Source organism: Ursus maritimus, unplaced genomic scaffold (genome assembly GCF_017311325.1).
Source record: "Ursus maritimus isolate PB19 unplaced genomic scaffold, ASM1731132v1 scaffold_25, whole genome shotgun sequence".
In the NCBI taxonomy this organism is placed as follows: Eukaryota; Metazoa; Chordata; class Mammalia; order Carnivora; family Ursidae; genus Ursus; species Ursus maritimus.
The window spans coordinates 603,253-626,058 of record NW_024425008.1 but is presented as its reverse complement, the minus strand read 5'-3'; the positions used below and the strand labels follow the sequence as shown (position 1 = coordinate 626,058).

General features: G+C 56.5%; 1 long non-coding RNA gene across 1 annotated transcript; it reads left to right on the top strand.

Annotated features, from left to right (window-relative positions):
• Positions 1 to 7,521: 7,521 nt before the first annotated feature.
• On the top strand, positions 7,522 to 9,897 carry LOC103676877. The gene is made up of 4 exons (XR_005837565.1): positions 7,522 to 7,704; positions 7,844 to 7,991; positions 8,629 to 8,883; positions 9,266 to 9,897. It is a non-coding gene; the product is annotated as an uncharacterized LOC103676877 (long non-coding RNA).
• The last annotated feature ends 12,909 nt before the right edge of the window (positions 9,898 to 22,806 follow it).

The following is a 22,806-nucleotide window of genomic DNA, read 5'->3' as shown; positions in this document are numbered from 1 at the left end:
TGGGTTTTGGGGCTATACTCTGAGGCCTTACCAGTCCTGACCCCAAATGCGGGTCTTTGCTTTTCAGAGATGGTGCCCTGCACCTCCCCTCTACCACGCAGCCTGCCTCCCACTGAGCCTTTCTCCTGGACCAGGGCCACTGTCCTGCAGGGAGACCCTGTCATGTTCCCAGTTGGGCCCATGACTCAGCTGGCCTTCTGAGAATTGGGCAGAAGGCTGTTGCCATGCCAACCAGGCGGGGGGCGGGGGCAGGGCCGTGGAAAGGCCCCCTTAGGGGGACGGGCTGACCTGGGATGGAGCTGCTAAGCAGTACCCACACTCAACTCACTGCCGGCTCTGTCACCCATTCCTCTGGGGCTGGAGCCATCCAGCTTGGCCCATTGACTGGATGGTAAACTGAGGCACATGGAACGGCCTGGGGCCTGTTCCTCCCTCCTATTCCCCTGCTCCACCAGCACTTCTTTCCAGTAGATCCCTACAGAAACCAACCCCTAAAATCTGGGCCAACTTACAAGTGAAAGACCAAGTGCTTGGCCGTCTGGACACTGACCAGTGGTAGGGAAGGGATATCCCTCCCCTCCCTGTGGCCCCTGCTTCCCGGATATTTCCCAGTTCTGCCGCCCCTCCTTTGTCCCTATAGAAGGGAAAACGGGTCTGGGCCTCTCCCACCCACGCCCACCGGACCTCCCCAACACCAGCGTGGAAAGCAGCCCTCCTCTGCTTGTCACAGAATCCTGCGGGGAGAGCCACCCGCTCTTCATCCTGGTCCACAGAGCACCTCTGTTCTGCCTCAGTCTTCTCACGAGTAAGATGGGAATCATGCCACACCCCTGCAGAGGGCCGGGTGGGGTCATGCCCAGTGGGCACACGAGCAGCGGCCACTACGTGCTGGCCGCCCCTGCCACAGGAGATGATGGCAAGTGTTACCCAGCTGCCTCCCCTGGGGGCATCCCCGGCTCAGAAGGGCACAAGGGGCTGAGGGCTTTGGCAACAGTGCCCCACCGAGCAAGCTGAGCTCGTCCTGGGAGTGTTGCGGGCGACGGCAGTTTGCAGTTTGGGGACCAGTGCTCTTGGGCCCTGGGCCTCCTCATGGAGTCATCCTCCCTGCTGCGTGCCCCTGCAGCTGTTCTGGCTGAGCCCCCCGCAGGGTTCTCCACGGGCACACGGGGCTGTGGGAGGGGTTTGGGGACAGCTGGCTGGGGGCCTGGGGCAGCAGGGCGGGGGGCGATGTCCGGGCACACCTCCGCCCCAGCTCCGGCCTAGCTAGCGGCTGGCCCTGCAGTCTAGATGTCAGTCGACCTGAGGCATCCCCAGAAATCTAGGGGTGCGGGGATCACCTCCCCGATTGGAGCCAAATGGCTTTGTTTTCAGCCATTTGAATGGAAGTCTGTATACAGAGAAACCCTTTCCCTGTCATCGGCGCTGTGGCCGTGGGACATGGCACCACGCCCTGGGGGGCTTACAGCATGGGCATTTACATTCTCAAAGTTCCTGAGGCTGGAAGTCCGAGATCTGAGTGTCGGGCCTCTCTCCCGGGCATGGAGACGCCGTCCTCTCCCCGTGTCTGTGTCCCGATCGCCTCCTCTTACGAGGACACCAATCCTGGAACCTCATTTTAACTCGATCACCTCTGTAAAGACCGTACGTCCCAGTACATCACGGTGTGACGTGCTGGGGGCTAGGGCTCCCACCTAGGAATTCCGAAGAGACACACTTCACCCCCGGCAGCTGCTGCGTCAGAGCACCCGGAGCCCAGATCTCAGCTGGCAGCTGCTGCGTCAGAGCACCCGGAGCCCAGATCTCGGCCACTTCAGTTTTCTCGTTAGTGGGTTTTGCTGAGGAGTCCGTCTCACCCTCCAACGTGCCGGGCAACCCACGGGCCTCTGGGCAGCGCCACCTGCCCCCGTCCTGCACCCAGAGCCACGGCGCAGGGAGGCCTGCCCTCAATGGGCCCCAACCTGTTCTGCCCACACCCTCCACGGGGGTCCACACCTGAGTCTCGCCCCCTTGCTGGCCGTGTCCTAGGGCATGGACCCTCTGCCCCGTCGTCCCATCCGGCTGCCCCTCCCAGCTCTGCTCCCCCTGCAGTGTGCCACCCCCATCTTCCCCACCAAGCGGGGCCAGGAAGGGGCATCTCTGCCCCCTGCTGCCTCTCACAAAATCTCGTGTCTCCTGAGGCTCGCACCCCCTACAGGTAAACCACCCTCCCTTCCTCTCTCTGCTGGGCTCTGCGCCGAGGTCCGTTTGCTCACAGAAGGCTCCAGCCCCACGCATGCTGTCCCACATCCTCATCCAGTGTCTGAGGCCAAGGCTTTGGACACCCAACAGTCTGTGGGCAAACGCAACCAGCACCCTTCCCTGGGCTCCATGGCCTCTTCTCTGCCCCTGCACCCCCACGCCCAGGCCCAGGTCACACGACAGCTGCACCCCCTCTGGAACCTCAAGTTGAACCCCCCCCCCCCGGTCCCACTGCAGCACAAGCTTGTTTCCCCGTCCACCTGACCAAGCAGCTTCTCCATCATGAGTCTAGGTCCCTGTGTCAGAAGACGCAGCATGGCCACCTTCCTCTCACCCTCTCCGGCTCCTCCCTTCCACCCAGCTCCCCCGCCCAGGCCTTGAGTCTGGCAGTCTTTCTCTGTCCCAGTGCTCAGGAACCCAGGCCTGGATGGATGCGGCCCCTCCCCTCCCTGCGCAGTTCGCAGAAAAGGAGGGGCTTGGGAAGTCTGCTCGAGCCCATTCCAGCGACACCATAGAAGGAGAAGGACCAACGGCGTGAAGGACTGGTGATGCCGCCCAGCGCGGCTGGACCAACTCCCCATCGCAGAGAACAGCGAGACATTCAGGACAATCCTGTGTTCCAGAAGACCATGTGAGGGCGCTGGAGAGCCAGTGAGGCAGCGGCAGGTGCACAGGGGTCGCCCGGCCAAGAAGTATACAGTGCTATGGGCAGATGCTCGCGGCGGCAGCAGGCTTGGCGGGCACAGCGCAAGGCACTTAGGGGGCAGGAGGAGCACTGCTCAGCACCGCTAGTCACCAGGGGCCGCACGGTGAGGTCGCGGACTGCCCCCCACCCCCGTGCTGACACGGGAAGGCCAACAGCACCCGCACTGGTGCTGGACGCGGTGCAGCTGGACGCTCACACACCGCTGGCGGGAACTTGGGACAGGCGCCCACGCTGGAGAAGGGGTGCCAGTTCCTCGTGAGGTGAAACATACAGCTGCCACGTGACCCGACCATTCCTCCCAGAGGGATCCTCCGGGGGAGGGGAGATGCGTGTCCCCAAAGGGACCTCCCTCGTATGTTTGTGGTAGCGATGGCCACGTTACCAAAGAGCTAGCAATGGCCCAAATGTCCACCAGCTGGAGTGGATGCGCCACATGCAGAATCCTCACCCTGCGGGACAGCGTGTGACGGCGAAGGGGGGTGGCTGGCGGAACACGACACTGGGGTCGCAGGTCCCTGTTCTGAGGGACAGACGGCAGCAAGCAGGAAGAGCTCCCGCCGTGCCGTCTCACCCGCGTGAAGCCAGGGGGAAAATCAGACGTTTGCCCCTGCAGTGGGAATGAGGATCAACAGGGGATACGAGGGGACTTTTGGAGGGTGGACAGTTCTTGAGTCTTACAGGGTGGCATGCCATGTAGCGGTCAAATGTATCAAATTTTACTGTGCATTCTCATGTATGTACCTTAAAAAACAAAACCCGACATAAGAGTGAAAGGGCAAGAACAGAGAGTATGGATGGGGCAGACCCGCGGGGAGCGAGCGGCTGCTGGAACCCGCGATGGGTGCAGGGAGCTCACTGGGCTCTGAGCTCGCAGGTTTGACACTTCCCATAACACATGCCCGGAGACACCCTTCTGCCTCGGACGCTCACATCCTTCGTGGGTGAGGCTGGGGGCCGGGCCGGCAGGCACGGAGAGTCGGCCGTGACAGCGCCTGCGCAGTGAGGCAGGAGCTCAGCCACCGCACAAACCACGTGGGCACAACAGGTGAGCGCGGCGTGTGAACCCCTCCCTCCAGGTTCCAGGGAGACGAGAAGCACAAGAACACTTGTGTGCATAGTTACAAAATATTCCTCGATGGACATTAAGGAAATAAAAGGTCACTGGGAATTTTGGTCACTCATGGGGAGGGAACTTGGTTCCCTGACGGTGCGGGGACCTGGTTTTATCCTGAATCAGGTTTGGGGTCATTGGTTACCAACGTACATCCGTGAGGTTACACTTGAAACCCCATCCTTTATCCCTCACCTTTCAGCAAGACTTCTCACACGCCTGCTTATGTCTGTCTTTTTACCTCCTGTCTTCCCTCAGGGTTGTGTTTTTATCTTGATCCTGTCATGAAGAGACACGCTGGAAGTCCTTCCTCCGGTGCGTACCCCCCACGCACCCCACTTGCCCCTGCCTTTGGGCTCCCCCAACTACTCATCTGTCGGGCGTTCTCCAACGTTTCTGTAAATACGGTGGTTCTTTCTCCCCGGTGTCCCCGGACATGTGTCATATCATAGACGCTGTTCTGAATGTTGCTGTTTTTCTCTCTTAAAAACAGACGGTAGAAGGGCGCCTGGGTGGCACAGCGGTTAAGCGTCTGCCTTCAGCTCAGGGCGTGATCCCGGCGTTATGGGATCGAGCCCCACATCAGGCTCCCTGCTCTGCTGGGAGCCTGCTTCTTCCTCTCCCACTCCCCCTGCTTGTGTTCCCTCTCTTGCTGGCTGTCTCTATCTCTGTGTCAAATAAATAAATAAAATCTTAAAAAAAAAAAAAAACAGACGGTAGAGATCTTCCCGCACATACACTTCCTCGACACTGGAACCTCTAAACAGCCACGCCCGTTGCCTTGTGGGGTCGTGTCACCGCCTGGTCCTCCGGAGCGGACAGCTGGGTGGTTTCGCGTTCTGCTGGTACACGCGATGCTCTAGCAGATAACCCCGACGCTGCATCGCTGGCCTGGGGAGGTTCAGGCGCGCGTTCTCGGGGCAGGGGCAGAAGTCCTTGTAATCCCACGACAGCGCCAGATCACCCCCACAGCGGCCGTCGTGTCCTCACTTGCCCGGCACCTGCTCCCTCCTTGCCAACCACGGCACGTGACCACTCTGAGGGATTTTTCAAAATCCAATAGGTGAGGAGTCCTATCTCTGTATGACTCTTATTTGCATTTCTCTTATTATAGGTGACCCTACACTCATGGGTCTTTTGTATCTCGTCCAGGTTGACTCTTGGCTTATGTCTTTTGTCCATTTTCCTATAGGGCATTTCCACTCCAATGTCAGGGATTCATCAATATCTTTGGTAGCATTTTTATGGTTTCACTTCATCCACATTTGTATCTTTGACCCTTTCTAACTGGCATGTGGTCAAGGTATGCCTCGAACTCCCTCGTTATTCAGAGGAGCAACACCGTCTGCGATCTGTCCATCTTCGCTGACAGTTGTGACCATGCACAAACTCCCACTTGTGCCGTGGCTTGTGACCTCTGCCTTCCACCGCCCTCCCCTCCTCCTGCGGCCGTGCTACCCAGCTGTGCCCCCACGGAGTGCATGACGCACTTTGATCTCTGGTGGGGCTTGCCGCTCCTTCCTCCTTTTTCCAAGTCTTCTTGACTACTTCTGCTTGTTGATTCTCCACGCGGACTCTAGACTCAGCTCACCCAGTTCAGGGGGAAAGCTATTTACCCTGCAACCCACTGCAACGAGCTCCTTCGCCATGACTCCCCACACCGCTCATGAAATCAGCAACCTCCAGGCCGCTTCCAGGTCACGGGCCGCTGGCTTCCATCCCAACCGCATGTTGCTTAGCTGGCCATTCCCTGCTTCAAACACTCCTCTCCCAGCTTCTTTCTACCTCACTGGCCACGCTTCACCTCCACCCCATCTCTACACACATGGCGCCGCTCGGCCTCAGCCCAGCTCCCCTCTGTCACTGCCTGATCCTTAGGGAGTCTCACCCTTCCCGCTGTGACAAATGCCATCTCTTCTCTCTTTAAATACTTATCTTAGAGGGGCGCCTGGGTGGCTCAGTCATTAAGCGTCTGCCTTCGGCTCAGGGCATGATACCAGCGGTCTGGGATGGAGCCCCACATCAGGCTCCTCCGCTGGGAGCCTGCTTCTTCCTCTCCCACTCCTCCTGCTTGTGTTCCCTCTCGCTGGCTGTCTCTCTGTCACATAAATAAATAAAATCTTTAAAAATAAATAAATAAACACTGAGTATGCACAAGTGAGCATGGGGAGGGGCAGGGGGACAGAGAACCCTGAAGCAGCCTCCGTATGGAGCGTGAAGCCTGACGTGGGGCTTGATCCCAGGACCCCGAGATCATGACCTGAGCTGAAATCAAGTATCAGCCGCTCAACGGACTGAGCCACCCAGGCATCCCTGCCCCCGCTGCCATCTCTTGCTGGGGCCTCCTGAACTGATGTTGCCCATGACACCTACACGCTCTCCCGAGTGCCTTCCAGGAGCACAAAATGAAATCCGGATCTCCCCCCACAAACCAGTTCTCTCCCAGCAGCCTCCTTCCAGCAACCAAGAGCCCCAGTGGGCTTGTCATGTTCTTTCTTCTATCTTACTCCCAAGTCCCACAGAAAGGTCTGGGGCTTCTGTCTGCAGCAGGTCTTGGCCTCTCCACCTTCACTGCCAACACCCTGGTCCAAGTCAGTCATCATCCACACTAGTGCCCTGGTCGGCCAAAGCATCCATCAGACCCTATCAATTCCTCATCCTGCTTGTAAGGACATCCAATCCCCTTCTTCCCCGGTAGACACAGCCCCTGCCTTCCCCGACCCCACCTCCCAGCACCATGTCCTGAGCCTTTCCTCTCTAAGGTTCGGAGTCACCAGCCTCGGCACAGGTCCCAGAGTGTGCTGCTTGCTTTCCTGCCTGGCCTGATTGACCTCCACGGGGAGAAGGCCGGGGCCAAGAGCCTGTAGGACTGGGGGTTTGGGGACTGGAGGTGTGGGGTCTGGGCCCTAGGACCCAGAGGACTGGGGGTCTGGGGATTGGGGGTGTGGGTCCAGGGCCGGAGGACTGGAGGTCCGGGGGGTCAGGGCCCAAGGGCCCAGAGAACTGGGGGTCCTGGGCCAGAGGACTGGGGATCCGGGGATTGGGGGTGTGGAATCCGGGGCCGGGGGACTGGGGGTCTGGGTACAGGGGGTGTGGGATCTGGGGACTGGGGGTCCGAATCCCAGGGGCCGGGAGCCCCGCTCCTTCTCGCCTCTTCTCACTCTGTTACGACCTGTCGCTGGTCTTTGATGCCACCCGGGGAGGTTCTCGAGGGGACAACTCGCCACGCCCCGCCCACACCGAGCTGACGGGTGGCGAAGAAAGGCGGGCAGCGGGAGGACACGGCCCGCACATCCGACTGAAGGGCTCGGGGTACAGCACCACGAACCCAGACAACCCAACCCCGGGCTCGCGACCGCAGCCAACCCGGAAGTGCCGGCCCGGTCGCGCATGCTCGCTCCGCCTCCCGCGCGCTCCTCCGTCACGTGGGACAGCGTGCGGCCGCTCCCGGAAGTCCCCCGGGAAACGCGAGCCCCGGGGCCGCGGGTTCCGCCCGGCAGCGCTCCGCCGTCTGGGCGCGCGTGGACTCGGGTGAAATCTGTCGGTCTGCCGTCGTGGGCGCTCGCGGAGGACGCACTGCGCGTGGCTCCTCGACTGCGTGGCGCGGGGCTCCCGGGCGGGCCGGCACGTCGGGCGCGCTGGGCGAGCGGTACGGGATGGTGACTCGGCGCCGAGTTACCTGCCGGGCTCACCTGGGCAGCGGGGCAGTGGGCGGCCCGCGGACCAGGCCCTGCCCTCGTGGGCCCGCCCGCCGCGCCCCGTCAGCTGGAGCACGGTTTTCCTTCCAGGGGCCGGAGGGGGATGGAGGAGAATTCCCACCCGCCTGCGAGGGCTGAGATCCACGCGCTCTGCCGCGCTCGCTGGAGGGCCGGCGTGCGGGTGGTGTCCTCGCCGGACAGCTCGTTTGCTGCAGAGCTCGGAGTCCTGCGTGCCACGGTGAACTGCGGGAGTAAACCGCACCCCACCCCGCCCCTGCCTGCAGGGGGCCCCATCCTCACCCCCACCCGCTTCTGCCTGCAGGGGGGCCCCATCCTCACCCCCACCCCGCCTCTGCCTGCAGGGGGGCCCCATCCTCACCCCCACCCCGCCTCTGCCTGCAGGGGGGCCCCATCCTCACCCCCACCCCGCCTCTGCCTGCAGGGGGTCCCATCCTCACCCCCACCCGCTTCTGCCTGCAGGGGGCCCCATCCTCACCCCCACCCGCTTCTGCCTGCAGGGGGGCCCCATCCTCACCCCCACCCGCTTCTGCCTGCAGGGGGCCCCATCCTCACCCCCACCCGCCTCTGCCTGCAGGGGGGCCCCATCCTCACCCCCCCCCCCCTCTGCCTGCAGGGGGCCCCATCCTCACCCCCACCCGCCTCTGCCTGCAGGGGGGCCCCATCCTCACCCCCAGCCCCACCCCCGCCTCTGCCTCCACGGGGCCCCCATCCCCACCCCCACCCCCGCCTTGGATGGATGGTGGGGTGAATGGATCGGTGCTGTATCAGTTGACGCCCTTTTCGCTTCGAGTGGTAGAAATACTGACAAGTGTGGTCATATGACCTTACGGGGGCTTGTTTCTCTCCCGTGACAGGAAGCCGGGAAGCGGGAAGATTTCTGTTAGTTCAGCAGTCCAGGGGTGTCAGCCAGCATCTCTGTAACCAGAGGGGCCTTTCCCTCATGGCCACAGAGGGTTGCCATAGCCCCAGATGCCACATCCATGTTCCGGGCTGGACAAAGGTGGAAAAGGATAGTGACGGAAAGGTCTCTTTTATCATGGAAACAAAATGCCCAGATGCTCCCCAGTTGGTCTCCAGCTACACATCACTGGCCAGAACTCTGTCTCAAGGTCAGTAGTGCTGCAGCGCAGCTGGAGAGTGGGCACTGGGCTTTGCCCGTGTTTATGGTGAAAGAGAAGAGAGCCGGTTAACAGCTGGGGTGACCTCTGTCCCTGGGGCTGTCCAGTGTCTTTGATGGTTCCCATGTGGTGCATCCCACCTTCCCACTCAGAATTCAGGGGGACCACCCAGGCCTGCATCCCTTGCCACATTTGACGTGGCCTGTAAGGGGGCTGCCACACCAGTGGGCTGCTGGGACAGTGCTTGTTGAATCTGGTCCTGGCAAAGGCACTGCATTTCTGGGGCTGGAGGTGGTGGAGGCAGCAGACCCCTTACCCAGACCAGTTCTTCTTCTTTTTTTTTTATTTAAGATTTTATTTATTTGTTTGACAGAGACAGTGAGAGAGGGAACACAAGCAGGGGGAGTATGAGAAGGAGAAGCAGGCTACCAGCGGAGCAGGGAGCCCGATGCGGGGCTCAACCCCAGGACCCTGGGATCATGACCTGAGCGGGAGGCAGACGCTTCACGACTGAGCCACCCAGGCGCCCCAACCAGACCAGTTCTGGTAGGGGATCTGGGCACCGTTCCTGGAAGCTTAGCCCAGTCCTCAAGCCATCTTACAGGTCATTGTAAGTCCACATTTGCTCAAGTGGATTCTGTTGTCTGTAACCATATGGGTTGGATTGTGTCCCTTCAACCGTTATGTTGAAGTCCTAATCCCCAGGACCTGTGACTGACCTTTTTTGGAAATAGGGTCTTTACAGATGTAATCAAGAAGACGTTGTTAGGGTGGACCTTAATCCACCATGACTGGTGTCTTTATAAGAAGAGGAACATTTGGACTCAGACACACAAGGGGAGAGGCCATGTGACAGTGGGGCAGAGACCAAAGGGGTGCAGCTGTGAGCCCAGGAGGGCCCAGACTGAGCCACACCGGAAGCTAGGAGGGCAGCCCTGCCACACCTTGATTCTGGATCTGGCCTCCAGAATGTGAGAGAATAAACTTCCCGTGGTTTTAAGTCCCCCCCCCGTGTGTGGTCTTTTGTTCCAGCATTCCAGGGAACTTGACAGCAGCCCGGAACCCCAGCCCAGTCCACAAACCACAGTGTCGGGGTGAGTGGAAAGGGCGGTGGGTGGACGTGTAACCAAATGTCAGGCGGTGGGGTTGGTGTAGTGAGGAGGCTCCCCACATCCTTAAGAGAGACAGACAGCTGGCCCAGACTCTCCCTGTGCTTTCCAAGAAGCAGCAGAGCTACCAACCGTGGCAGCCACCCTCACCCCGGGGGAGGAGAGGAGACCTTGGCCCCGGGAGGCACCGTGTTCACGGTGAGATGAGTGGTCTTCACCCCCCACGGCCCCTGAAGCTGAAGAGGACCTTTGCTCTTATGCTCAGTCTGGGGTGGGCACTATCCCTGGGAGGGTGGGCCACAGCTCGCTCAACCAGGTCCTGTGGGGTGAAATCGGGCACTTTCAAGTTCCCAAATGAGGGCTCCTGGGGGAAAGGTTTGGTCCATTTGGAAAGCTGTGCAGATGGGGACAGGAAGGGGTGGAGGGCTGGGTCCCAAGTCATCCTCAGGTCTCACAGTGGCGAGCGCTATGCTCTTGCTCTGTGGCAGCGTGGAACCAGATGTCTGCAAGGGGAGCTCCCCTTGCTCCTGGAGTTTGGGGGTGCTCGCCATCCTGGGATGGTCTCAGCATCCAGGGCTCTCTGCATGGGGGGGGGGGCGTTCTCAGCATCCTCTCAGCCTGGAGGGGCTCTCAGCATCCGGGAAATCTACTCAGCATCCCGAGGTCCCTCAGCTTCAGGGCCTCTCCGCATCTGGGGTGGGGGTAGGGGTGGAGGGCGCTCAGCATCCCGGGGACCCTTTCAGGAGGCCTCCGGGCCTCGTCCCTGAGACCAGCGCGCCACCTGGCGGCGCTGAGCCGCAAAGCACCCTGCGCAGGACCCGCATCTCTCCGGGATGCGCGGGGGGCTTCTCCGCGCAAACCCCCTCCGCGTGGAGATCATGGAACTGAGGGAGAGCGCCGCCCTCTGCGGCTGGCGCAGGTGCAATCTGGGCTCCCGCCCTGTGGGCATTGGGGGTCTGGGGGGCCTCTCCCTGCGCGCGGACCAGGGGTGTGTGAGGCGGGGCTGGTCGCGGGGTTTCCCGGGAGAAAGGGGGAAGCGCGGGGGCTTTAGGCGGTGCTTAGGAAAGTGGTTTTGTGTGCAGAACGGAGAAGGGGGATGGCTCACCCGGTGCGGGGCGAGGACGAGGCCTGGACTCCCCCGTCCCCCCCGCAAGCGGTAAAGGCTTTGGTTGGGCGACCGGGTGTGGAGGGAGGGGCGGCGAGGCAGGTGGCCAGGTCCGGGATCTGAGGGACAGGGACGGTGGGGCGGGGGTACCAGGGCGGTGACCTCGGCTCTGGCCCCGGTGTTGGGGGAACAGAGAGGCCTGGGTGGGGCCGGGATTTGAGAGGGGCCAGCACATAGCCGTGTCGAGGCCGTGGGGGTGGCCACCCACCGGGGCCAGGAGTGTGGGTGGGACGGGGGTTCCAGTGGGAGCGCAGGGGGTGCCTGGAGAGGCAGCCTCGGTCTCTGCGGGGGCGGGGCGGTGGCAGGCCTGGTTTAGGTGGGGCCCCGCCAGGGCTCTGGGTAACTTGAAGGGGCAGCAGCCCCATGAGAGCGAGCGGGAAGGGAGGGCAGGAGCTGGAGGGGCTCCAGTACCCCCAGGACTGCCGGGCGTCCTCAAGGAAGCCTCCAGGGCCCATACCCAACCTACCCCCTGCCCCTCTCTCCTCTGCCTCCTGTCCACCTACTCCATTTTCCCCCAAACAGTCACTGCAGCCTCTCCCCCAAAAGCTGCTCCATCTAGGGTCTCTAAAGGGGGACTCTCCCCCGGAACCCAGCCTACACGTGCCCAAGACACTGTCTAGGGGTGCCCTCAGGGGCCATCAGAATCCCTCCTGGGGAAAACTGCCTGCGTCCTCCCTGGGGGACCCAGCGAGGTGCCTGGCTGCAGAGGGACAGGTCACAAGAGGGCTTACTGGCCGCTCCCTGTGCCCTGGCAGAAGAGATCTGGGGACCTGGGTCCTCTGTGAGTTGGGGAGGTGGCTGGTTTGGGGAGGGAGGGCAGGCAAGGGGAGAGAGACCTGGTCACAAAAGTCTCAGGGGCCGCAGAGCAGGGGGCAGCACCCGGGAGCCAGATACACATCCTGATAGACTCCCCCTCGTGCTCTGTCCCTTCACCCTGACCTGCCCGGGGTCCCTCCTGGCCTTGGCTGCACCCAGGATAGAGTGTTTATATTTGTTTAAAAAATTATTTAAGCTTATTGTGTGTGTGTTTAAGATTTTATTTATCCGTTTGTCAAAGGGGGGGAGAGAGAGAGAGCGTGCAAGCAGGGGGAGTGGCAGAGGGAGAGGAAGAAGCAGACTTCCCACTGGGCGGAGACACCCCCCCCCCACACCACGGGACTCGATCCCAGGACCCTGGGATCATGACCTGAGCTGAAGGCAGATGCTTACCTGACTGAGCATGTTTTAAACTTGCATGGATGGCAACGTGTTAAAATCATGCTGATTCTTTATCCCCCGTGTTTGCCTTGAGGTGTGACTTACATGCAGTAGGGAGCCCATATCTGAGGTGGACAGCTAGATAACGTGGACATGTGTAGACCCCCAAACACCCGCGTTCTCCAGCCCCGGTGCACACCCTTGCGCCCATTCCCTCGGTACAGACCCCGGGCAGCTGCATCTCACCAGCTCTGCCCGGTTCTGAGCCTCCCGTGAAGGCACTCGGGCAACATGCCCTGTTCGGCATCCAGCTTTTTTCCAGTTGATAAGATACCCCTGAGATTCAGTACGTGTTGCACGGAGTCAGTTGTTCCGGACTGCTCAGCAGCCTTCCACGAGGGACGGCCCGCTCTCCTGTCCGTGGACCTGCGGCTTGTTTCCAGTTTGGGGGGAACGGCACTAAGACCACTCTGATGGTTTTGTCTGGGTTTTGGTGGATAGAAGCACGCTGCGTGTATCTTTCGTTTACTTTTTATCGTAGTGTAATTTATATCTAAGGAGGGCACAGGTCTTTACTGCCAGATATCTGTAAGATATTGGGTTTGTTACATTTATTTATTATTTTTTAAAAGATTTTATTTACTTATTTGACAGAGAGAGAGACCACACAAGCAGGGGGAGTGGCAGAGGGAGAGGGAGAAGCAGGCTTCCTGCTGAGCAGGGAGCCCNGGGGCTCGATCCCAGGACCCTGGGATCATGACCTGAGCCAAAGGCAGACGCTTAAGGACTGAGTCACCCAGGCGCCCTGTTTGTTTGTTTGTCTTCCTTAAAGACTTATTTATTTATTGTGTGTGTGTGTGAGAGAGAGAGAGAGCAGTGGGAGGGGCAGAGGGAGAGGGAGAGAATCTCAAGCAGACTCCCTGCTGAGTGCAGAGCCTGACTCAGGGCTCGATCTCATGACCCTGAGATCTTGACCTGAACTGAAACCAAGAGTAGGTTGACTGAGCCACCCAGACGCCCCATGTAAGATACTGTTTATATGCAAAGCCTGTAATTCCACTTTTCATTCTTTTTAAAACTTTAAAAATTGAGATATAATTCACATATTGTAAAGTTCACCTCTTTAAAGGGTACAGTTCACTGGTTTTTAGTGTTCACAGAGTTGAGCCAACGTCATCCATCACCATGATCTAACTTCAGAACATTTCATCACCCCTGAAAGAAACCCGGTCCCCACGCGCTGGCCCTCCCCCTCCCCACTGGATAGACCGCTGTTGTTTATCCGTTCATCTGTCCGTGGGCGTTTGGGTTGTTTCTGTTTGGGGCTGTTGTGATGGCGCTGCTGTGAACACACACGCACAGGTTTTGTGTGGACATATGGTTTTCATTCTCGGTTGTATATCCGGAAGCTGGATTTCTGGATCATATGGTGGCTCTCTGGTTAAACTTTCCAGAATGCCTGCATTCCTCGCGGTAACGTGCGAGGGCTCCAGTGTGCCCACATCCTCGCCAGCACTTGTTACTGGGTGTCTTTGGACGAGAGCCATTCCCGTAGGACCGAAATGGTACCGCCTCGTGATTATAATTTGCATCTCCCTAGCGGCTACTTACATTGAGCGTCTTACCCTGTGCGTACTGGCCATTTGTGTATTTTGTTCACATCCTTTGCCTATGTTCTAATTAGGCTGTTTGTCTTTTGCCTATTACCCAGTCGTAAGAGTTCTTCATGTGTTCTGGCTGTCGGATGCTTATCAGATATGAGGGTTTGCAGATAACGTCTCCCATTTCATGGGTTGTCTTTTCATTTTCTCAATAGTGTCCCTTGAAGCATAAATATTACTAATTTTACGGAAGGCAAACTTACCTATTTCTGTTGTTGCTTATGCTCTCGGCATCATGTTGACGCTTGCGTCTGTGTTCTCTTCTTAGAGTTTTATGGCTCGAGCCCTTACGTTTAGGTCTTTGATTTCTTTTTTTTTTTAAGAAAGAGAGTGGTAGGGGAGGGGCAGAGGGAGAGGGAGAGAGACAGTCCCAAGCAGGCTCCACGCCCAGCACAGAGCCCGACGTGGGGCTTGATCTCAGGACCCTGAGATCATGACTGGAACGCAAATCAAGAGTTGCATCCTCAACGGATGGCACCACCCAGTCACCCCTTAGATATATTTTGGGGTAATTTTGTACATGTTGTGAGGCAGTGATTCAACTTCATTCCTTTGGGTATAGAAATCCAGTTGCCCCAGGAGCACCCACTGAAGACTTCCTCCCCACGGCACTGGCTTGGCACTCTTGCTGGAAATCAGTTCAGCATCAATGCCCGGGTTTATTTCTGGACTCTCAGTTCTGCTCCGGCGATCCCATCTGTATCGTCCCGTCAGTGCCACACCATCTGAATTACTGTAGCTTTGTATACATTTTGAAATCTGGACGTGAGAGTTCCCTCACTTTGTTCTTTTTAGAGTTTGTTTTGGTTATTTGGGGTCCTTTGCGTTTCCATGAGAATTTCAGGATCAGCTTGACGGTTTCTCCCCGTCTTCACCAGCATTTGTGGTTTTCCATTTTTAAATCATGGCCGTCCTTGTGGGTGCACAGTGATGACTCGTTGTGGTTTGACTTGCATCTCCCTAGTGACTAATGATGGTAAGCATCTTTTCATGGGCTCATTGGCCATCTGATGTCTTCTTGGAGAAATGTTTATTCCAATCTCTCTCTTTTTGGGGGGGGGGTAGGCTCCATGCCCAGTGTGGAACCCAGCTTGGGGTTTGAACTCGTAACCCTGAGCTCAAGACCTGAGCTGCAATTGAAGTCAGGGGCTCCACCAGCTGAGCCGCCCAGGCGCTGCTTTATGAGTTGAGTTGTTTGTTTTGTTGCAGCTGTTGGGTTGTAGGAGTTCTTTGTGTACTCTGCGTATTAATCCCATGTTTGGGATCATCATAATTTGGAAATATTTTGTCCCGGTCTGTGGGTTGACTCGTCCTTTGATTCAGAAAGTTTTCTAATTTTGATGAAGTCCAACTTGTGTTTTTTCTTTGGTTTCCTGTGCGTTTGGTATCATACTTAAGAAACCATTGCCAAATCCGAGGAAGCTTTACCCTATATTTTGTTCTGAATTTTACAGTTTTAGTTTTTCAATTTAGATCTTTGATTCATTTTGAGTTAATTAGTTACTTAATTAATTATTTTTAAAGTAAGCTCTGTGCCCAACAAGGGGCTTGGACTCATGACCCCACGATTCAGAGTCACGCTCTCAGCCCGCCAGGGCCCCACGAGTTGATTTTTGATTATGACACGAGGTAAGGGTCCAACTTCATTCTTTTGCTTGTCAGCATCCAGTTTTCCCAGCACCATTTGTTGAAAAGATTTTCCTTCCCCCATTGAGTGATCTCGGCACCTTTGTCAAAAACCGATTGACCATACGCGTAAAGGTTTACTTCTGGGCTGTCTGTGCTGTTCCACTGGTCCATGCGTCCTTCCTTATGCCAGTATGATACTGTTTTAATTACTGTAGCTTTGCAGTAAGTTTCAAAGTCGGGAAGCGTGAGTCCTCCAACTTTATTCTTTTTCAGGACTGTTTAGTCTACTTAGGGCCCCTTGCAATTACACGTGAATTTGAGGATTGGCCTATTTCTGTGGGAAAGGCTTTTAGAATTTTCATGGAGATCGTGTTCAATGTGTCGATTGCTTTGGGTAGTACTGACCCTTTACAGCGTTGAGTCTCCTGATCCGTGAGCACAGATGTCTTTCTGTTTATGTAGGTCCCCTGAAATTCCTTTCAGCCATTGTTTTGTAGTTTTCAGCATTCAAGGCTTTCACCAACTTGCGTAGATTTATTCCTAAATATTTAATTCTTTTTGTTTGTTTGTTTTAGAGAGAGAGTGTGTGCATGCCCGTGTGGAGGGGGGAGGGGCAAAAGGAGAGGGAGAGAGAATCCTGAGCAGACTTCCCTCTGAGGGCAGAGCCTGAAGCAGGGGCTGGTCTCACGACCCTGAGGTCAAGACCTAAGCAGAAATGCCGAGTCGGACTGACTGACTGAGCCAGCCAGGTGCCCCATGAATATTTAATTCGTTGAGATGCTATTGAGGTTGGAATTGCTTTCTTAATTTCGTATTCTCTTCCGAATTATTTTTTTTATCTTAATACTTACTACTGCCTAACATTTAAATATATTTTTTGTTCATTTTTTGTCTTTTTCTACTGGAATAAAACTTTGGTAAGGGCTAGAGCTTTGATTTGTTTCCTGCCATCGTCTCGGATCTTCAAACAGTGTCACGCACATAGTGCAGCACGTAATTGTTGAGTGCGTTAATGAGCGAAAGGAAATGTTTGTCTATATTGGCATTCAGTCTGTTGACCAGAGTTTTTCCCCTTGTGCCATGATGAAGGAGGCTACAGTAGGCATCTGTGAACATGTTTTCTGCACTGGAGGTTTTATTGTCATGGCAGGAATTCTCCATCAGGGCAGCGATAGCCATATATGACTTAAATAAAAAAAATATATTTGTTTCTTGTCACCAAAAGCCTTTTCTATATTATAGACATTCATCATTTGTCTGTTGTCTGCTTTATAAATATATATGTTTTTCCAAATTTACCATTTTTTTAATGCAATCTCTACCCCCAGGGTGGGGCTTGAACTCACAACCCCGAGAACGAGAGTCACACGCTCCACCTACTGACCCGGCTGGGGCCCCCTCCCCCATTTACCGTGTTTGTATTGAGCTTGTTTGTGGTTTCCTTTTCCACACAAAATTTAATATTTCTTTTGTTTTTAAAGATTTTGTTTATTCATTTGAGAGAGAATGAGCACAAGCAGGGGGAGGGGCAAGCAGAGGGAGAAGCAGGCTCCCCGCTGAGCAGGGAGCCCTATGTGGGGCTCGATCCCAGGACCCTGGGATCATGGCCTGAGCTGAAGGCAGATGCTTAATGGACTGAGCCCCCCAGGCGTCCCCAAATTCAATATTTCTATGGAGTGAACTGTATCTACCTTTCCTTTATAGTTTTAGGAGACCTGGCTTGGGTTAAGATGTTTTTGTCAACCCTGGATTATATATGTGATCTGTTTTCCCCCCAGTTCTTCCCATTTCTGCACTTTGTGATTGAGTCAGTCTGGTCTGGGCGCTGACATGCAGCGGGAAATCTTCCTACAGGCGGTCGTCTTGCTGCCTCAACGCCGCTTACTAAACAGGATCTTCCCTCCTTTGCTGTCCTAGCCGGAATTCTCCTGTACGACAAGGACGATTTCTTGGACTTTCACTCCGGTCCAGGGGCTGGTTTGTCTCTTCCTAAATGAGTTCCACATTGACTGGATTACGGTAGCTTTAGAAGCTGACCTAATATCTGGGAGGGCAGACCCTCCCTTGCCCTTTTGCATCTTTCTGCTTTATCCCCTTTTGCTCTTTTCTCAGCTGTTCTGGGCATTTATTCTCCCGCACGCATCTTAAGGTCATTCCAGCCCCTGAAAAGACCTCTGTGTTGCTACCTGGCATTGCTTTCCTCTGCTCCGATCTCACTCTGCAGTGTTCTGCGAGACCGTAGAACTTTCTCCGTTTCGGTCCGGGCCGTCCTTAGTCGTCTCCTTACGTATTTTGTATTTCTGTGTCACTGGAACAAATGGGACAGATTCTCTCATTATTGGAATAGAAGGTTGATCGTTCCATATGCTTCTTTTCTTGCCAAATTCACCAGATTATTCTATTAATTCTGGTAGTTTTTACTAGAGTGTCTCAGATTGTCCAGGTCAAGGATATCACCCTCAGAAAGAAGTGGCTTTGTAATTCTTCTTTTCCAATGTTGATGCTAATTACCCTACTTCCATCTATAGTCACAAGTGAGTGGATGCCAATCTTCTCATTTTATGTACCATCTGTTATCAGCTGTGCTGGGGGAGGGGGAAGTCCACCTCTCCCTGTGGGACAGAGTAGGGTCAGTACTGCTCCTCCCGCATTGGCCAGCCTCCTTTGCTCACCACCTGGTCCGGTCCCTGCAGGACGAGCCGGCGGCTCCTGCCCACCCATCAGCAGAGGTCCTTGCTCACCTGGAGCCAGGGGTCCTGTGTGGGACAGCCCAGGCCCTTTAGCGCATGGCTCCCCCCAGCCCAGGGTGTGCGTGTGAGCCCCCTCCTTGTGGGCCTGGGGGCTGAGAAGGAGAAAACTAGAGCCTACTGTTCCAGGGCCACGAGGAGCCAGGCCGGCCCAGCTGTTGGGAGCCGGGTCCCCATCAGGGTCGTGGAAACTTCCCCAGCCCAGCTCACCTGTAAGTGCAGGTGTGGCATGCCACCCATGGGGATAAGGCAAGGCCGGGGCTTTGCAGGGGCATACAGTGGTGCTCAGTCTTAGACACATCCCTCCCTCCTGCCTGGGGCTCCTGAGCCCAGGCCCTGCCTCCCTGCACCCTCCCACTCTGCACCTCTCTACGGACTGACCCTGACTGCAGGCTCCCCCATCCTGAGAAACCAGTGAGGCCAATGAAATCCTGCCCTCCTACCGTCCTGGCCTTAGCCACCGCCGTCCCCCTCCTGTCCCCACACTTCCCCGACTTCCCCGGCCCCAGCGTCTGGAGCCTGCTTGCTGGCCTGACCCCCCGTCTTGCTTTCTGCAGTCTGTGCTCTTTGGCTCTTCCAAGTTGCCCAGGACTGGGGGAGAGGCACAGCATGCCAGCATGGCAGACACGTTCCAGGAACCCCATCCCTATTCTCTGCCCCGGTGCACCAGGCAGAACTGGGCATGGCCCCATGGTGGGAGAGTCAGGGGCTCACAGAAGGTAGGGCTGCAAGGAGTTCTGCAGGACCAGAAGGGCCCACAGGCTTAGGACAAAGGTTTCCAGGCAGGTTCCCGGACACCTCAACTCTCTAACACTGTGGGGTGCTGCAGTGCCTCCCCTTGGTGACCCCCCCGGGGGCCTTCATGCCTGTCTACACCCCAGGTCTCCCTCTCAACTCCAAGGAAGAGCTCTGAGCCAGTCCAGGGCTGAAAAGGACGAGCACGTTGGCTTTGGGACCAGGGTCTCTGCTGTGGCTTCAGGAACTCAGAAGACAAGGAGGTAAACTTGTCCCTCGGGGTCCCTCTGAGAAGGTGGGGGTGCATCTCAAAATAGGGCTTTGTGGCCCCTCTCTCATAGGCAAAGAAAGCACACATTTAAACATCTCGTCCAGGGGCACCTGGGGAGTTCAGTTGGTTGGGCGTCTGCCTTCGGCTAAGGTCGTGATCTCAGGGTCCTGGGGTCAAGTCCCGCATGGGGCTCCCTGCTCAGCTGGGGGGTCTGCTTCTCCCTCTGCCCCTCCCCCTGCTCATGCTCTCTCCCTCTCTGTCACTCATTCAAATAAATAATAAATAAAATCTTTTTAAAAAAACAAAAATCTCATCTGTCCCCACTTCCTGGGGCCAGTTGTTTGCACCTCGCCCCTCCCCCTGCCTCCAGATTGGGTCTCCCAGAGCTCCTCTTCGCCCCTGCTGCTCTTTGCCCCTACAGTTGCCAACTCCGCCAGGCAGGAGCTGTTTCTGCCACTCCCACCCCTGCCCTCCCTCTGTCTGGGCCGGTGCCTGGTACAGCGTCCCAAAGGCCCCACGCCACATCCAGTCTTTCTGATGGCAGGGTAAGGAAACTGAGTCACGGAGAAGCCACGTGACTTGCTTCAAATCCCAAGCTGCTGGGTGGATCAGGAGCGTCCACTGGCACCCTCCTCTGAGACAGCTGGGCCGCGCTGGACGTCCCGTGCCTCTTGCTCCGGTGGAGGGCTGTCCTCAAGGGATGCCTCTTTGTGCTCAGACTCCTTCCCCTGCAGGGATGGAGTTCTGGCAGTGGGTTTGTCCAGTGGAAAGGGCTCTGTTGCTCCAAGTTGGGAAAGTGCCTCAGGGTCCGTGGAGGACGGCAAAGGCAACAACCCAGCCGCCGTGCCCTCAATGCCCCTCTGCGGCCCACCAGCGTCAGCCCCTCCTCGCCAGCCGCGCCCTCGGTCTGGGTTTAACCAGCTGGTAGACAAAGTGTGACAGATGGTGACGGCAGGGCTCGTCCAGGGGCTACCGGGGCAAACAGGAGGGGCAGAGCGAGGGGGGTCGGCACGTGCTCCCGGGGGACGAGGCCTTCGAGCCGGGACAAGGGCAGGCTGGCCGCCAACAGTGTGCACAAAAGCCCGGAGTGCAGGGGTGCACTAGAGCTTGAAGAGCGTGGATGAGGCTGGACGGAGAGGCTGCCTTGGGGGGGGCTTCCTAGGCTCAGGTTTGCGCCATGGCCCCAAGGGCCACGGGGAGCTAGCGAGTCTGTGTTTTGGGGTGGCTGCGCTCTGCTGGGCGGGGACAGGAGCCAGAGCGCAGGTCGGGAAGAAGGGGGGCAGGAGGGAAAGCTCCCCGCCATCCGCCTGCCCTGGGTCCCAGGACCCGAGGGAACAGTCGCTGTCTTCTGGAATGGTTTCTGGGGAGGTGGGGGGCTCTGACCCCACATAAGGGGAGGCTGTGGGTCTTCTGGAGAAAGCAGGGCTTCTCCCTCCCCACCCCAGCTGCTCCCCCTCTTCCTGAAGCTGCCTTCCCTCCCACAGGCCAGGCCTGTCCAGACCCTGCTCTCCCCACCTTGCCTGCAACCTGGCAGTGGCCAGCACCCTCCCCCACCCAGAGTGAGGACTCCCTGTTGCGGGGACGGTCCTGGTCTGTAGGGTGTCCCAGCAGCAGACCCCGTGGTGAGGACCACAGTGTGTGGTGACGGGGCGGACGAGGGAGGTGGGGTGGGCAGGCAGCCCCAGCGGGCCCCGGGAACCTCTTTACCAGAGTAGCTGTGGGACCGAGCCGGGGGCTCGCCTCCCCGGAACCGGGGCTGTGGGTGCTGACTCCTTCAGCTTGGAGCTGAGAGCCTCCTCTCCATGTGTCATCTGGGGCTAACCAGCTCCTGCACATATCCATCAAGCTCTTAATTTCAGTTACTTTATTTTTAATTCTAGAATTTCCATCTCGCTATTGTTTTTCTAGCTTCCAGGCCTCCGGTTGAATTCTCCATCCTGTCATTTACTTGAACGTTTGAATTATAATTATTTAAAAATCCACGTCTGATAGCACCAATATCTGGACCACCTATGAATCTGTTTCTTTTATTTTTTTCTATTTTTTAAGAAAGATTTTATTGGGGCGCCTGGGTGGCTCAGTGAAGCGTCTGCCTTCTGCTCAGGTCAGGATCCCGGGGTCCTGGGACCAAGCCCCACATTGGGCTCCCTGCTCAGCGGCAAGTCAGCTTCTGTTTCTCCCTCCGCCCATCTCCCTGCTCATGTGAGTGCACTCTCTCTCTCTCTCTCTCTCTTTCTCAAATAAATAAAAATCTTAAAAAAGGTAAAAACGATTTTATTTATTTGAGAGACAGAGAGTGAGGTGGGGTAGGGCAGAGGGAGTGGGAGAGGGAAACCCAAGCAGACTGTGCACTGAGCGTGGAGTCCAACTAAGGGTCGGACCCCATGACCCTGAGATCACGAGACAAGCAGTAGGAAGCCCGACCGACCGAGCCCCCCAGGCGCCCCTGCTTTGTGCTTTTAAATCAAGCTTTTGGAGTTGTTTTCGGTGCAGATATTTCATCAGAACGGGAAACTAGTTTTTGCTTTGTGCTGAAACTTTACTTCTGGGCGCATGGAGTTTCACGATTGTGATTAAAAATTAAATGGTCTAATAAACTATAGTGACTGCTATAGATTTGGTGGGTAGATGGTAACATTAATCTACCAGATGACTTGATGTAAGAAATTATTAAAATTACACACATATTGTGTGTTTTAATTTTATAACAGAATAATGAGAGAAATAAGGTTGCATTTATTTTGGTAAGAAACATATTAAGAAAGAAAACATGTCAAGATACAGTATTTTTCTTTTCTTTTCCTCCTTGTAAAATTTGACCTGAGAGCAAACACCTTAATCAAAACTGTCTGATTCCCCTGGCGTGCGGTTCTGGGTGGGAATGTCACACTCGGCTGAGCACTAGCCCAATTCCAGAAGTCTGAAAACTCCAGTTTATCTGCTGCAGAGGGGACCAGCAAGCCCACGTACATCTTGTTCTGATACTTGGGAGTGGGTCCTTTTGGTTCTGCCTGCCTCTGGGAGGCTGCAATCACTTATCTTTACTTGGAAGAACTTGGGTTTCTGCCTCATTTGATTTGGGTCCATCGTGAGGCCACCAAACCTTGCTACATTTTATTCAGATGCTCCCGTTTGAGCCATGGAGCCAGGAGGACGGTCAGCGTGGCCAGTGCGCTCGGTATGCAACAAACACTGAATGAGGGCGCTGTGATATGTGCGGAAATTGTAAAGCAGGGTGCCTGGCTAGGGGCAGGGAGCAGGCGCGGCGGGGACAGGGTCGGGGAGGTGCGGGGCTCCAGGACCTGGTGCGGGGCGGCTCACAGGTGCTTATGCACAGCGGTCTCTACAAATGCTGTTGTAACACATTTTAAAAATAGGCCGGCTTTCCTTAAAATTGTTA